A 13540-nucleotide genomic window follows, 5' to 3' on the forward strand; every position below is an offset into this window, starting at 1 on the left:
GATCATTTGAGGCCAGTAGTTTGAGACCAGCCTAGCCAACACAGTGAACCGCGTCTCTACTAAAAATACAAAAATTAGCTGGGCGTGGTGGTACGCACCTGTAGTCCCAGCTACTTGGGAGGCTGAGACAGGAGAATCGCTTGAACCCAGGAGGTGGAGGTTGCAGTGAGCCTAGATCATGCCACTGCACTCCAGCCTGGATGACAGAGTGAGACTCCATCTCAAAAAAAAAAAATGCTAATGAATAAACCCTCTTGGATGTTGTTTTGTTTAGTGAAGCCTGCTATCTCTGGGCTTGGAACAACTGCATGTCTTTCCTTGCTTTGGTGTCCCTGTAGCTGAGACTCTGGGCCCTTCCCCAGTCACACATGTGCCATTGAGCCCAAGTAAATAGCTATCAGTTATGTCCTTCCCCTACGCCTGTATTTTTCTTTCTTTTGCTCCCATTTGGGTAGTCCACTCTGTACTCACTGCCATCCTGTTGGGATGGGGCTGTCCAGGAAACACAGGTATATTACCACCTTCCTGGCTTCTGCTTCTCAATGCCTAAGCCCCTAGAAAAATTCAGATTTGTGAGCAAAGACACAATATCTTGGAGCAGCAAAGGAAGGAGGGGATTCTTCTTTCTCCAACACCCTTGGAATAGAGAAAAATTCTCCCAGGCTGGGGAGGGAAGAAAGGGGTGATATAATGATTGGGTGTTATTACCTTAATTTACAAACTGAGATTCACAAATCCTCACAACTTTAAGGTGTGTTTCCAACCCACATCCCCTTCTCTGAGCCCTTCCTATCCCTCCTACAATGGGTTGTATATTTGTCAGGATATCAGTCTGGTTGCTGCATGAAAAGACCCACAAGAATAGGGCTTAAACACAAGTTTACTTCTCTTACATAAAAATCTGGATGGATGGCCTAGTGCTGGAATGGTGGCCCCATAATTATCAGGGACCCAGACTCTTTCTGTCTTGTTGCTCTGCCTTTGTGAACATGCAACTTCAATTTCATCTTCATGTCAAGGGGCAGGAAGAGAAAAGGCTTCCTTCCTGGAGCCTGACTTAGGAAGTTGTGTACTCCACTTCCACTCATTGGCCACAATTTGATCATGTGACCACATGCTAGCTGCAAAGGAGTTTGGGAAATGTAGTTTTATACTGAGAGGTGACATGCCCCTTTATTCTACAAATAGTTATGAAGGGTAGAATAGAGAGAGTGGGACAATTAGCAATCTCTACCAGTGGTCCTATGTGGTCCAGCCCTGTGTCCTTAGCTCTGTTTCCTTGTTGAGAGTTTCCGGCATAAAATCTTTTAATATGGTGGCTTTGCATCTGTTGGTGCCTTCAGGAAACAAGAAAAGAGTGGACAGGGGCCAAAAGCCATGTCCAAGTGTATCAGCAAGCAAGGAAAGGAGGGTCAGCATGGGGGTCCTGCTAGGTGTTCTGCACCCAAAGCAAGTTCCAGGGGTGAAAGCCTTGTCCACTCTTACTGCCTGCCATCCTGATTGGTTGTGCTGTGCCCAGACCCCTCACTCTGGTTATCCGCTTCCCCAACTCGAAGAACAACTTTCCAACTTTTTTTTGGTGTATAAGGTGTCAGGGGGTTTCTAGGCTGAGGAAAAAATTCTGTAGGTAGGATCTGGGTCTTCTACTCTTACAGCCCATGCTCAAATAAGGGAAGAATGCAGCAGGTTGTAGGTTTAGGTCCTGTAAGTCCTGCATCAGAATTAATGTCCAAGCCCCTCAGTATGTCCATTGTCTTAATTCACACGCCTGCCACCCACATTCACAGCCTGCACGTCGCTGACCTGGGTCAGTCCCAGAAAAGCCTCATAAGTGTTCATAGATGGTATCTTTGCTTGCTAACCTCTACCTCATTCTCCCAGTGTAGCCAAAGTGAATGCATGCATTCATTCTTTCACTCATTCATGCAACAAATAATGATCAATCCTGCAATGTGCCCAGCTCATCCCTTGGCAGATGGGGTCTCTGCCCTTGTGGAACTGGGGAGACTGGCCGTTAGCTAATGGCACAAAGAACTACACCATCATGGGTGCCTGTAACCCCAGCTACTCAGGAGGCTAAGGCAAGGAGAATCTCTTGAATCCAGGAGGCAGAGGTTGCAGTGAGCTGAGATCACACCACTGCACTCCAACCTGGGCGGCAGAGTGAGATTTTGTCTCAAAAAAAATAAAACACACACACACACACACACACAAACAAACAAACAAAAAGAAGTGTAGCAACACAAACTTGATTACTGCTATGGAGAAAAAGTACAGGGTACAAAAAAGGCATATGTAGCAATGGAAAAAAAATGGAATGGGATAGGGTATGTAAAACATTCTAGGCATCAGGCACAGCCTGTGCAAAGGTCCTGAGGCAAAACCGAGTGTGACTAATTCCTAGAATTCAATGAAGCCTTGAGGTTGGTATCCCCAACAGCGAGGGGGGAGTGGAGAATGCTGTTCCCGATCCTGTCACCCCTACTGCTTAAAACTCTTCAATGACTCATTCCCATTAGCTTTAGTATAGGATCCACATTTGCCCTTGTTTAGGTCCCTGCCTTCCCCTCCGGCCTCATGCCTCACCACTCCTGACCTGGATGTTCTGTTGCCTCCCAGGCACTGGTCCCTCCATCCCCAATCCTTTGCTTGAGTAACTCCTACCGGTCTTTCAGGACTCAGCTTAGACATCATAGTCTCTAGAAAGCTGGACTGGATATTCTCCTGTTTGCCCCTTCAAATCTAACTGCTCTCTGTAGGTTTTGCCAGGAGGGAGGGAAGTGAGGTCAGGGGCCTGCTCTGAAAGTTAGCTGTGTGGCTGTGGGTAAGTTACTCAACTTCTCTGTACTTCAGTTTCTTCATGAGGTAAAATGGAGATAATAACTGCACTGACCTCATAGGATTATTGTGAAGATTAAATGAATTAATAATATATGTAAAGTGCCTAGAGCTGTGCCTGGCACATAGAAGTGCCTTGTGTTTGCTGTTATTGGTCTTTAGTCTTCTCCTGTCCTGGACTGGGTACTATGTCATTGGTTTCAGTCTTGCCTCTCCTCACAGGACTGGGGAACTTTAGGGTCAGAGTGCCCGGGCCTCCCTGCACTCCTGCCTCCTAGTATGTTGCCCAGTGGAAGTCATATGGTAACTGCCTAACCAGTTGTATTTGCTCTAAGAAGAATGAATTTCTGGCCATCATCCCATATGGAAGTAAACATGAACTCTGGCCTTTTCTCCCAGTTGGAGGATAAGGGGTTCTGATCTCTGAGATCTCTCTCCACACCCTGACTCCCAATACCACCCTGCACCCCAGCCTCCTGCCAGCTGGCAGCAGGGCAGATCCCAATGGCCCTGAAATGGAACAGTGAGGGGCACTGGTGGTGAGGGTAGGGTGGGTGGTGAGGACAGTGGCCTTGTGAACACCTGTGGACAGGGGGCTCTTCACATTCACAGGGAAACTGACAACCCAGGTGGGTCCAGAGGGAAGTGGCCAGGGTGGACAAGGCCTTCAAATCTGAGAAACAGAGTTGTTGGGGTTGCCACCCCCAGGGAAGAGAGGAGGAGTCTTTACATGCTGAAGGGGGACCTGGGGAGGAGAGAAGACCCTTTCTGAGTAGCCCAGGAGGCAGGGAAATGCATGCACTGCAGGTTCTGTGTCTGGACTGATAACCATTGTTCCTAATGACCTTTGTTCCTGAGCAATGTGTCCAAGGCTTGACACTGCTGTGTGCCACAGCCCCATGCTGACAGTGACCACAGCACACACCACAGTGAGCTAGTGCTAACCGTCCCCTGACAGTGCCCTCCCTTGGTTATCTTAGTCTTCTGCATCCTTAATGCATCATACAGAACTGGGGTGGGGGGACAGCCAGTTCCTGTTTGCTGGTTGAAGGGAGGAATGAACGGGGGCATCATATGGTGGGGGCAGGGCAGAAGAGACAGAGGGATCAGATAGACCTGGGTTCAAAATTCTGCTCCTCATCTCCTAGCTCTGTGGCGTTGGGCAAGTCACTCAGCTTCTCTGAGCCTCAGTAGTCTTGTCTGTGAAATGGGATACCCAGTACCTACTTCTCTGTGTTGCTGTCAGTTTTGGTGATCTACTGTGTAAACAAAGGGTGGCACAGTGATTGGTGCCTCTGCCTAAAGGCTCAAGAAACAAAGTAAGAACTTCTTTCCAAATCTCTGCTTGTCCCTGAATCTGTGTGTAGTGAGACTCACCCTTTCAGGACCACGTCTTTCTGGCACCTCTGAGTCCTCTGCTGCTCCCAAACTTCCAGCCTCAGCCTGTCCCATAAGGGAACAGACACAGGGGACAGAGAGCTGCCCACCTTCACCTTGAGGGAGCCTGGAGGTCACCTCTTTTGTCCAGCCCTCCCTCTGGGGGTCCTTGCCTCCCTACCCCATCCTTCATCTCAGCCAGCCCAAAGGGACATCCCAGAGAACAACACAAGCTGGACGGTGCTGGAATTGGTGGGAAAAAAGCCCCACGCCGGTGAGGAATGAGTTCCTGAGGCCTGGGCGACCCACACCCCCTGGGCCCGCCTGCTCCCTGCAGAAGGGTCCCTGGTACCTTCTATTTTCCCAGCCAGGAGGCCGGCCAGTTCCCACATTACCACATGAATGGGGCACAAGCCCCCCTGTCCACTCGAGCAAACAATTTGGCTAGCAAATTGACATAATTACAAGAGACAGCGAGGGAAGAAAAACGCCCCCCACCCCCTTGGCCCCCCAGCGGGCGACTCCCGCCGAGTTCCTCAGGGCTTTGTGGGCCGGGCGCTCAGGGCTGATTAGAAACCTTGTGGCCTTTTCAAGAGCCCTAAGTGATTGGTCCCTTAATCTGATTACAATTTGCAGAGCCCCTCCAACCACCTCTGAAGGGCTGTTCTCAAGCGCCCCGCTAGACGATGTGCGAGTACACACACACACACACACACACACACACACACACACATACACTTAGCACCCACTTGGGCCTGCTGGGCGGGGGCTCTGCCATTTTCATTCTCATGCCTCACTCCCTCAGTCAGGCACCTCAGGCCCCGTTCCCTGTGCCCCAAACCTCAGACACACAAAGGGCCTGACACTGTCCCTAATACATGGGGTTGCCCATCTTTAGAGGGTCCCACACAGATACAACGCCCAGGCCAGGGACATATGTGCACACACACCCCTGTGAGTGCACCTTCTCATCTCCCATCCCTTTTCAGGGTGGCCACCCCGAGCATCCAGGGTGAGGCTGCCTGACCCCATCAAGGGCAGCCCCTCTCCCCAGCAGCGGTATTTCTGGGGCTCCTTGGGTCACAGCTCCCACGGGATTAGGCCCAGCAGGCTGCCTGGACACTGTTCAGGCACAGGCTGCCCAGGGACAGAACTTGGGCTGCTCTCCCCTTGGAAACTCAGCTCACAGGGACTTCAGTCAATGGCCTCAGCCCTCCACATCCAATTTGTATCTCTTAATCCCTGGGGCTGAGCCACAATGCCTCCTTTTCCTGTACTTGCTGGGGCTCTCATAGGCCCCAGCCTGGCCTCCCACCCTAAACAGAGCTCCCACTGGGCAGCAGCTCAGGATAGGAGTGGGGTGGGGGACAAAGCAGGGGCCAAGGCAGGAGGGGACAGAAGTGGGGTCTCTGCCCTTGTTAACTGTTCCACCCTAGAAGATGCAAGTTGGGCATGTGTATGAGGATAGGGAACATGTGTAGGGCCTTCCAGAGTGACCCCCCAGCCTGCTGTAACCCCATCTTTTGTGCACCTCAGGCTGGAGGCCCTTGGAGGGGTATTGTCTACTTAGGAACCCCATCCTTTTGTCAGGTCATCCTAAATGCCTGGAGCCTGGAGCCAGAGAGCAGGAAACACGGAGTCCAGGTTCAGACACTGGAATCAGAAGGATCTGTGACCTTGACTGAGTGACTTATCCCATCTGGGCCTCAGTTTTCCCACGTGTAAAATGGGAATGCTGCAGCCTCTCTCTCTCTCAGGGTTGCTGGGAGGCTAAATGAGCTGAGGCACATAAGACCCTCAGCATGGTGCCCAGCGCAGTCAGTGCTCCCTGCCAGGCTGTGTCAATGTTCACAAGTCAAGAACAAAGAGGGGACTTGAACAACAACCATCAAACACACCAATGGGGCAGTCTCTGTGTGCACCCCCTGTATCCCTGTGGAGAGAAACTCGGGCTCTGCAGGGCTCTCTAAGGACCTTCACTTTACAGGAGGAGCTTCTCAGTTGCCCACGTTTGTCAGATCTACCTGATCATGTGACCCAGTGCTGGTTTTGGAAAGAGGGGCCTCAACCCAGATCTCTCCCAGGGAGGTGAGGCAGGAGAATAGGGTCCGAAAGCAGGGAACCTAAGGCCGATGCATGCTGACTGGCTATCAGAGGCTACTGACTTTTCAACCCCTCCTTTGCCTGTGTGGCAATTGAAAAATGAAAGTACCTCTGATTGGTCCCCTCCCACAGCCAATCAGACTGGTCGTGGGCCTACTCTTCCCCTCCAGCAACCAATCAGACTGGTTGTAGGCCACTACTTCATTTGCATAGAGTGAACCAATGGGAAACCTCTAGAGGGTATTTAAACCCCAGAAAATCGTGTAACCCATGCTCTTGAACTACTTGCTCCAGGCTTCTCCCATCCTGTGGAGTGTACTTTCGTTTAAGTTAAATCTCTGCTTTTGCTGCCTTGTTTTGTTTTTGTGTTTTGTCCAATTCTTTGTTCAAAACGCCAAGAACCTGGGCAACTACGCTTAACTGGTAACATATGTTGGGGAACCAGCCAGGAGGTAAGCCCAAAGTTTAGGATTTATTTTTCTCTTTTTCCTCTTTCTCTTTTCCTTTCCAACTCAGAACCCTCAGGGGATAGCGCCTATGCACAGAGGCAACTGCAGGTTTGTGGCCAGGGCTACTCTCTGGTGAAAACAAAAGGTTTCTATGTGGAAGCGCCTACCCCCAACTGCCCGGCTTGGGTGAGGGACCAAGTCCTTTTCTTTTTCAGTCTTTCAGCGGCCGTTTCCTAGCAGCTCCTTAGTAATTGAGGGCAACTGGCCAGGACCACTCTCTGGTGTTACCTGAAGGCCAAGGAGTGACCGGGGATAGCTGCCTGCCTGGAAGGGGGAAGGGCTCTTTTCCGTCTTGTCCAGTTATCATCCCGGAACCCTCCGTGTGATGCAGTTGGCAGTGGCAGCCCATCCAGGGTGAACTCATGTTTCAGGCGACTTAAACCTTGTTTCCTCATGCTAAATTCTTCCCTTCCCCTACTTAACTGGCTAAGGACAAGTCAGAGGGTTTGCGCAGATGGTTTGTGTGTGTCATGCGTCATGCGGGGGGATTCATAAAAGGGAATTTATGTACAATTTAATCTTGCCTAAATTTAGAAAGTTAAATAATTGTTTTAAGTGGGATAGGAAAAAATCCAAAGGTTTGACTGAAAATTAATTTCTAGAAATCAAGGCCTTCATCCAGGGACAAGAGGGCAAGTTCATAGTGGGCCATCAGTGGTGGAGGAAACCATTCCATAGTGGTGTCAGATCTAAGGTCAGAGACGTCCGACAGACTAAGATGGGGCCCTAAAGAGGGATGCCCCCCAGGACCCCACTCAGGGCCCAGAATTTTTCCAGGGGGATGACCCGTGTAAAATTTGGGTCACCTAATGGGCCCTCCACTTTCCAAAGTCCTCTTCTCTTTTCCAGACCACTATAGGCAACTCTCCATCGATTCCACCTGATTCCTCTATGGGCCACTCTCCATCTATTTCACCTGGTACCCTGCTTGGCTACATCCTCCACCACTGAAATCAACTTTACCCTGACAATCTAAAGAGAAAATGTATGATTCTTTTTTTCTGCAATACTGTTTTACCTCATTATGAGCTGCTCAGCCCGGAACAGCGGGTGGTCAATGGTAGCCTTAATTATGACACCATCCTGCAATTAGACCTATTTTGTAAAAGGCAGGGCACATGGTCAGAAATCCCATATGTACAGGCCTCCATGGCACTATACTGAAACCCAATAATCCCCTCAAAGGAAAGTCCAAAGGCAGAACTAGATACAGACAACCCCTTTTTACAAGGGCCACCTATCTCTCAGGGTGACAGAAACCACCCCCATATAGCCCCTTGCCAAGTGCTCCTGAGGCTAAAACCACAACACCGGGGACCCTACTAAGTCCCCCTCACACTTGGAGAAGAACACCATATTCAACTCTCCCGCCAGCCCTGCTATCCCTTAGGGAAGTAGCAGGAGCTGAGGGGCCAGTCCTAGTGCAGGCCCCCTTCTCTGTAACTGATATACAACAATGTAAGGAAAAGCAAGGAAGCTATTCCGAGAATCCCAGGAAATTCGCAGATGGGTTCCAAACTTGGACCTTAGCCTTTGATCTCTCATGGAGAGATGTTCAATTCATTCTAGCAACTTGTTGCACCCCTTTGGAAAAGGAACGAATCTTTGAGGCTGCCCGCCAGGAAGCAGATAACTTATTTGCCCAAAACCCTCAGGGCAATCACCTGGGCCCAGACACAGTCCCCACTACTGACCCTAATTGGGACTATAACACACCTGTGGGAATGAACAACTGGGCTAAATTTCTTGAGGCTCTCCTTGGAGGAATGAAAAAGGGAATAACTAAGGCAGTAAATTATGATAAAGTGAGGTTACACAGAGCAAGGAGGAAAATCCAGCCATGTTTTATGGCAGACTGAAGGAAGCCTTTAAAAAATATACTAATCTGGACACTTCCTCTCCCGAAAGCAAAATATCAGTGGCACAATTCATTCAACAATCCAACCCAAACATTAGACATAAGCTCCAAAAGCTACAGATGGGGCCACAAACTAATCATAATCAGCTTCTTGATACCACCTTTATGGTGTATAACAATCGTGATCTGGTGGAAGGAAAAAGGGAACAGAGTAAAGAAAAATAGCAAGCCAAAAGTATGGCAGCCATCATTGGCAATGCCCTGAATGCCCGAAAAGCATCCAAGGGAAACCCAAAGGGCCATAAGGATGATGCCAGAAAGGGCTCTTGCTTCAAGTGCAAGAAAACTGGGAAATGGGCAAAGGACTGTACTACTCCCCCTCCAGGCCCCTGCTGAAAATGTGAGGGCACCAGTTATGACCCCTGGCACTGGAGGATTGATTACCTTTGCTCCCACCAAGGAGCTTCATCAGGCAAAACTCTAGCTGTGCACAAGGAGGAATCAGATGAAGACTGAAGGGGCCCCAGGTCTTCCTCACTGCCCCTGTCCAGGAATATCGTAATTACTACTGAGAAGCCCCTGGTAACTCTGTATGTCGTGGGCACCCAAATTCATTTTCTTTTTGATACAAGGGCAAATTACTCTGTTCTTACTGCTTATACAGGAAAACTTTCTTCCCTGTCCATGAGTGTTATGGGAATGGAAAGAAAGCCATAAAAAAGATTGTTTACTCCTCCTTTGATTTGTCAATTTGAGAAACAAATCTTCCAACAGGAATTTCTAGTAGTACCAAGATGCCCAGTCCCCCCGTTGGGAAGAGATACTATGGTTAAAATAGGGGCACTACTACAATTTAAGCATCACCTGGTGAAATTGCTAATAGTAGAAAATACAATGTCCCAGACCACATTAATGAACAGGTTAACTCACTAGTATGGTATACTGGGAAACTAGGGAAGGCCAAAACAGCAGTGCCAGTCAAAATATGGCTTAAAGACCCCAGCTATTTTCCCAATTGAAAACAATACCCAATTAAGCTGCAAGCAAGAAAAGGCCTAGCACCCATAGTTGAGGTATTACTTACCCATGGGCTCTTAAAACCTTGCAATTCTCCCCGCAACACCCCCATCTTACCCGTTCAAAAGCTTTTGGGGAAATACAGGGTAGTATAGGTTCTCAGAATAATTAATGAGGCTGTTATCTCTCTCCACCCATTGATGATGGATCTATATACCCTACTGGCTCAGGTACCAGGGGATGCAAAATGGTTCTCAGTCCTACACCTAAAAGATGCTTTCTTCTTCATTCCTCTGGTTCCAGAGTCCCAATACCCTTTTGCCTTTGAATGGGAAAATCCTAATACCAGAGAAAAACACTTGGGCAGTGCTCCCCTAAGGCTTTTGGGATAGCCCCCACTTCTTTGCCCAACCCTTAGAGAGGGATCTGAGGGGTCTGCAATTGGAGGATGGGAGTATACTCCACTATGTGGATCACCTTCTTGTGTGTAGCCCAACCCAAGAGGCTTCTGACCAAAATACTATAAAAACCTTACATTTCCTGGCTGACAGGTGATACAAAGTGTCCAAAAAGAAGGCTCAGATTACTCTCCAACAGGTCCACTGTTTAGGGTATATCTTAACACCTGGAACCTGGCAAGTATCCCTAGAACGAGTGCAAGCCATATGTGGTTTGGGCCCCTCCACCCCAAGCAGCAGCTTCATTCTTTTTGGGGAATGGCCAGGTTTTGTGGAATATGAGTACCAAATTTAGGGCTCATAGCAAAGCCCCTGTATGAAGCAACAAGGAGGCCTGAAAATGAGCTAATGGAATGGACCCTGGAAATGAGAGAAGCCTGTGCCAAGCTAAAATAGGCCCTTACCCAGGCTCCAGCTCTTGGGATCCCAGACCTAACTAAGCCCTTCGCTTGTATGTAGCAGAGACGAATGGCATAGCTGTGGGAGTGCTAGTCCAGAAATTAGGATCAGAACCCAGACCAAACACCTACTTTTCAAAGAAGTTGGAGAGAGTGGCCTTGGGATGGCCAAGTTGCCTGTGGGTAACAGCAGCCATTGCTATGTTAGTGGAGGAAGCCACTAAAATCACCCTGAGCCAATCACTGGAAGTTCTAACCCCCCATCAGGTAAAGTCAGTCTTAGAGATAAAAGGACACATCTGGGTGATGGGGGAAAGGTTAACCAAATACCAGGCCATGCTCCTAGACAATCCAGATGTAACCCTTAAAACCTGTAACACTTTGAATCCAGCTTCATTGATACCCATAGGCCCAATGGCAGATCATTGCTGCGAGCCAGTCATTGCACATGCATATGTTAGCTGGCCTAATTTAAAAGATCAGCCTCTCCCAGATTCTGAGGACTTGCTCACAGGTGGCAGTTCTGTGTCAAATGGGGAACACTGAGCTGTGTATGCAATAGTCAATCACAACACCCTTATGGAAGCCCAGCCACTGCCCCTTGGCACATCAGCACAAAAGGCTGAAATCATTGCTCTTACCCGAGCATTAATTTTGGGACAAAATAAAAAGCTTAACATCTATACAGATTCTAAATATGGCATTCCTTGTGGTTCATGCTTATGCTGCAATCTAGAAAGAAAGGGGACTACTAGCTAGCAAACACTCCCCCATAAAGCATGGGCCTGAAATTCTTCAGCTATTGGAAACAATACACCTGCCACAGGCCATAGCTATAATCCACTGTAGGGGGCATCAAAGGGACTTAACCCCTATAGCACAAGGGAACAGAAAGGTCGATAGAGAAGCCAAAGCCACATCCCTCAGGGTGCAATCCCAACAGATCCTAGCACTGATTCCTTTCTATGATTCCCAGTGGATCCCAAATACACACTACAGGAAGAACAGTTAATAAAGGAGCAAGGGGGGCAAAAAAAAAAAAAAAAAAAAAAAAAAGATCCTGGTGGTATATGAGATCAAAAATACATCTCCCTCAAACAGCCCAATGGAGAATTATAAAAACCCTGGATGACTCCTTCCATATGGGGAGAGATGCCACCCTGGCCATGGTTAACAGGCTCTTCATTGGGCCTAACTTAGCTTCGGTAGTTAAGCAGGCCTGTCAAGCCTGCTCACTGTGTGCACTTAACCCAGGAAACAAAATGCCTCCTCTAATAGAACCAGACCAGAGGAGAGGAACTTACCCAGGGGAAGACTGGTAATTAGACTTCACCCATATGCCAGCTTGCAGAGGATACAAGTTTTTGTGAGTGCTAATAGATATCTTTACTGGTTGGGTCAAAGCTTACCCTACCAGAACAGAGAAGGCTAATGAGGCTATAAAGTTTCCCTTAAAAGAAATAATCCCCCGGTCTGGGTTACCTCAGAGCCTCCAAAGTGATAATGGCACATCTTTTATCTCCCAAATAACTCAAGGGGTTGCTAAGGCTCTTGGAATCAAATACTATTTACATTCAGCATGGAGGCCTCAATCCTCCAGGAAAGTAGAAATGGCTAACCAAACTCTAAAATGAGTGTTAGCTAAACTATGTCAGGAAACATCAAAAACTTGGGTCAGCTTACTGCCTATAGCCCTCTTAAGGATCCGTAATACCCCTAGAGCAAAAATTAATATAACCCCCTATGAAATGTTATATGGAAGGCCATTCTTAACTAGTGATTTAATTACTGATCCAGTAACAGCCAGTTTAGTAAGATACCTAGTTAACTTAAGACAATTTCAGCAGGCTTTACAAAAGTTTGGAACTCAAAGGCCCCACCATACCGGGAACTAACCAGCAACCCAAAATCAGGCTAAGGGATAAGGTACTTGTTAAAACATAGAAGGAGGGATCACCTGCTCAACAATTGCAACCCCAATGGAAGGGACCGTTTTTAGTGGTACTAGCTATGCCTTCTATGGTCAAGGTACTAGGATTAGATAGTTGGATACATCTTTAAAGGATCAAGTCTGTGATACCTGAAGCCCAGGACCAGGAGCCTGAAGTTTCCATCAGACAGTCAAAAGACAAGTAAATGCCTACCAACTTTCCTTGGTGTTTTTGTTGCATAGTTACTGTAGGCTGGATAATACCAGCCATGTTCTCAGATTTCTTGCAGTTTAGCTGCTTTCTTTCAAACGATTGGAATCACTTCCTTTGTAGTAACTAAGCAGACTGTTGTAATTCATTCCTATAACAAACATTCCTGACAGCATAGGTATCCACCCCCTGAAGTTCCCATTAAATCTTTTAACCAAATTCATTTCCTCTCACCTAGAGACCATCAAGTTTCAGATGATCCTGTGACAAGGTTTCCAGCCTGTTCCAAATGAAGGCAGCACCCCTGGCCATCAAGAAACTACCCAGTCTCCACTCGATAGATAAAGGCAGGAGTTCGGGGATCCCCAATAGGTAGGGACTGCACCTCAAGTCAGGGTGATGCAGTTACAGAAGAAAGACCATCAGTCACTCTGTCTCCCATAAAGATTTCTGGGGATCATGTCTCTCAGGGGGGAAATGAGGCAGGAGAATAGGGTCTAGAGGCAGGGAACCTAAGTTCGATGCATGCTGACTGGATATCAGAGGCTACTCCCTTTCAACCCCTCCTTTTTCTGCATGGCAGTTGCTGCCTGGCAGTTGGAAATGAAAGTACCTCGGATTGGTTCCCTCCCGCAACCAATCAGACTGGTCGCGGGCCACTACTTTATGTGCATAGAGTGAACAGATGGGAAACCCCTGGAGGGTATTTAAACCCCAGAAAATCCTGTAGCCCAGGCTCTTGAGCCTCTTGCTCGAGCCCGCTCCCACCCTGTGGAGTGTACTTTCGTTTAAAATAAATCTCTGCTTTTGCTGCCTTGCTTTGTGCATTTTGTCTAATTCT

At 48.2% G+C, this 13540-nt stretch overlaps 1 non-coding gene across 1 annotated transcript in view; it reads left to right on the forward strand.

Moving 5' to 3' along the window:
- Nucleotides 1-6578: 6578 nt before the first annotated feature.
- The window catches only part of LOC112205615 (uncharacterized), a 34040-nt gene continuing 27078 nt past the window's right edge, over nt 6579-13540 (forward strand). The window contains exon 1 of the transcript XR_010151514.1: nt 6579-6770. This is a non-coding gene — a transcript (uncharacterized LOC112205615). The remainder of the gene's footprint in view (nt 6771-13540) is intronic.

This window comes from Pan troglodytes, chromosome 16 (assembly GCF_028858775.2).
Source record: "Pan troglodytes isolate AG18354 chromosome 16, NHGRI_mPanTro3-v2.0_pri, whole genome shotgun sequence".
NCBI lineage: Eukaryota > Metazoa > Chordata > Mammalia > Primates > Hominidae > Pan > Pan troglodytes.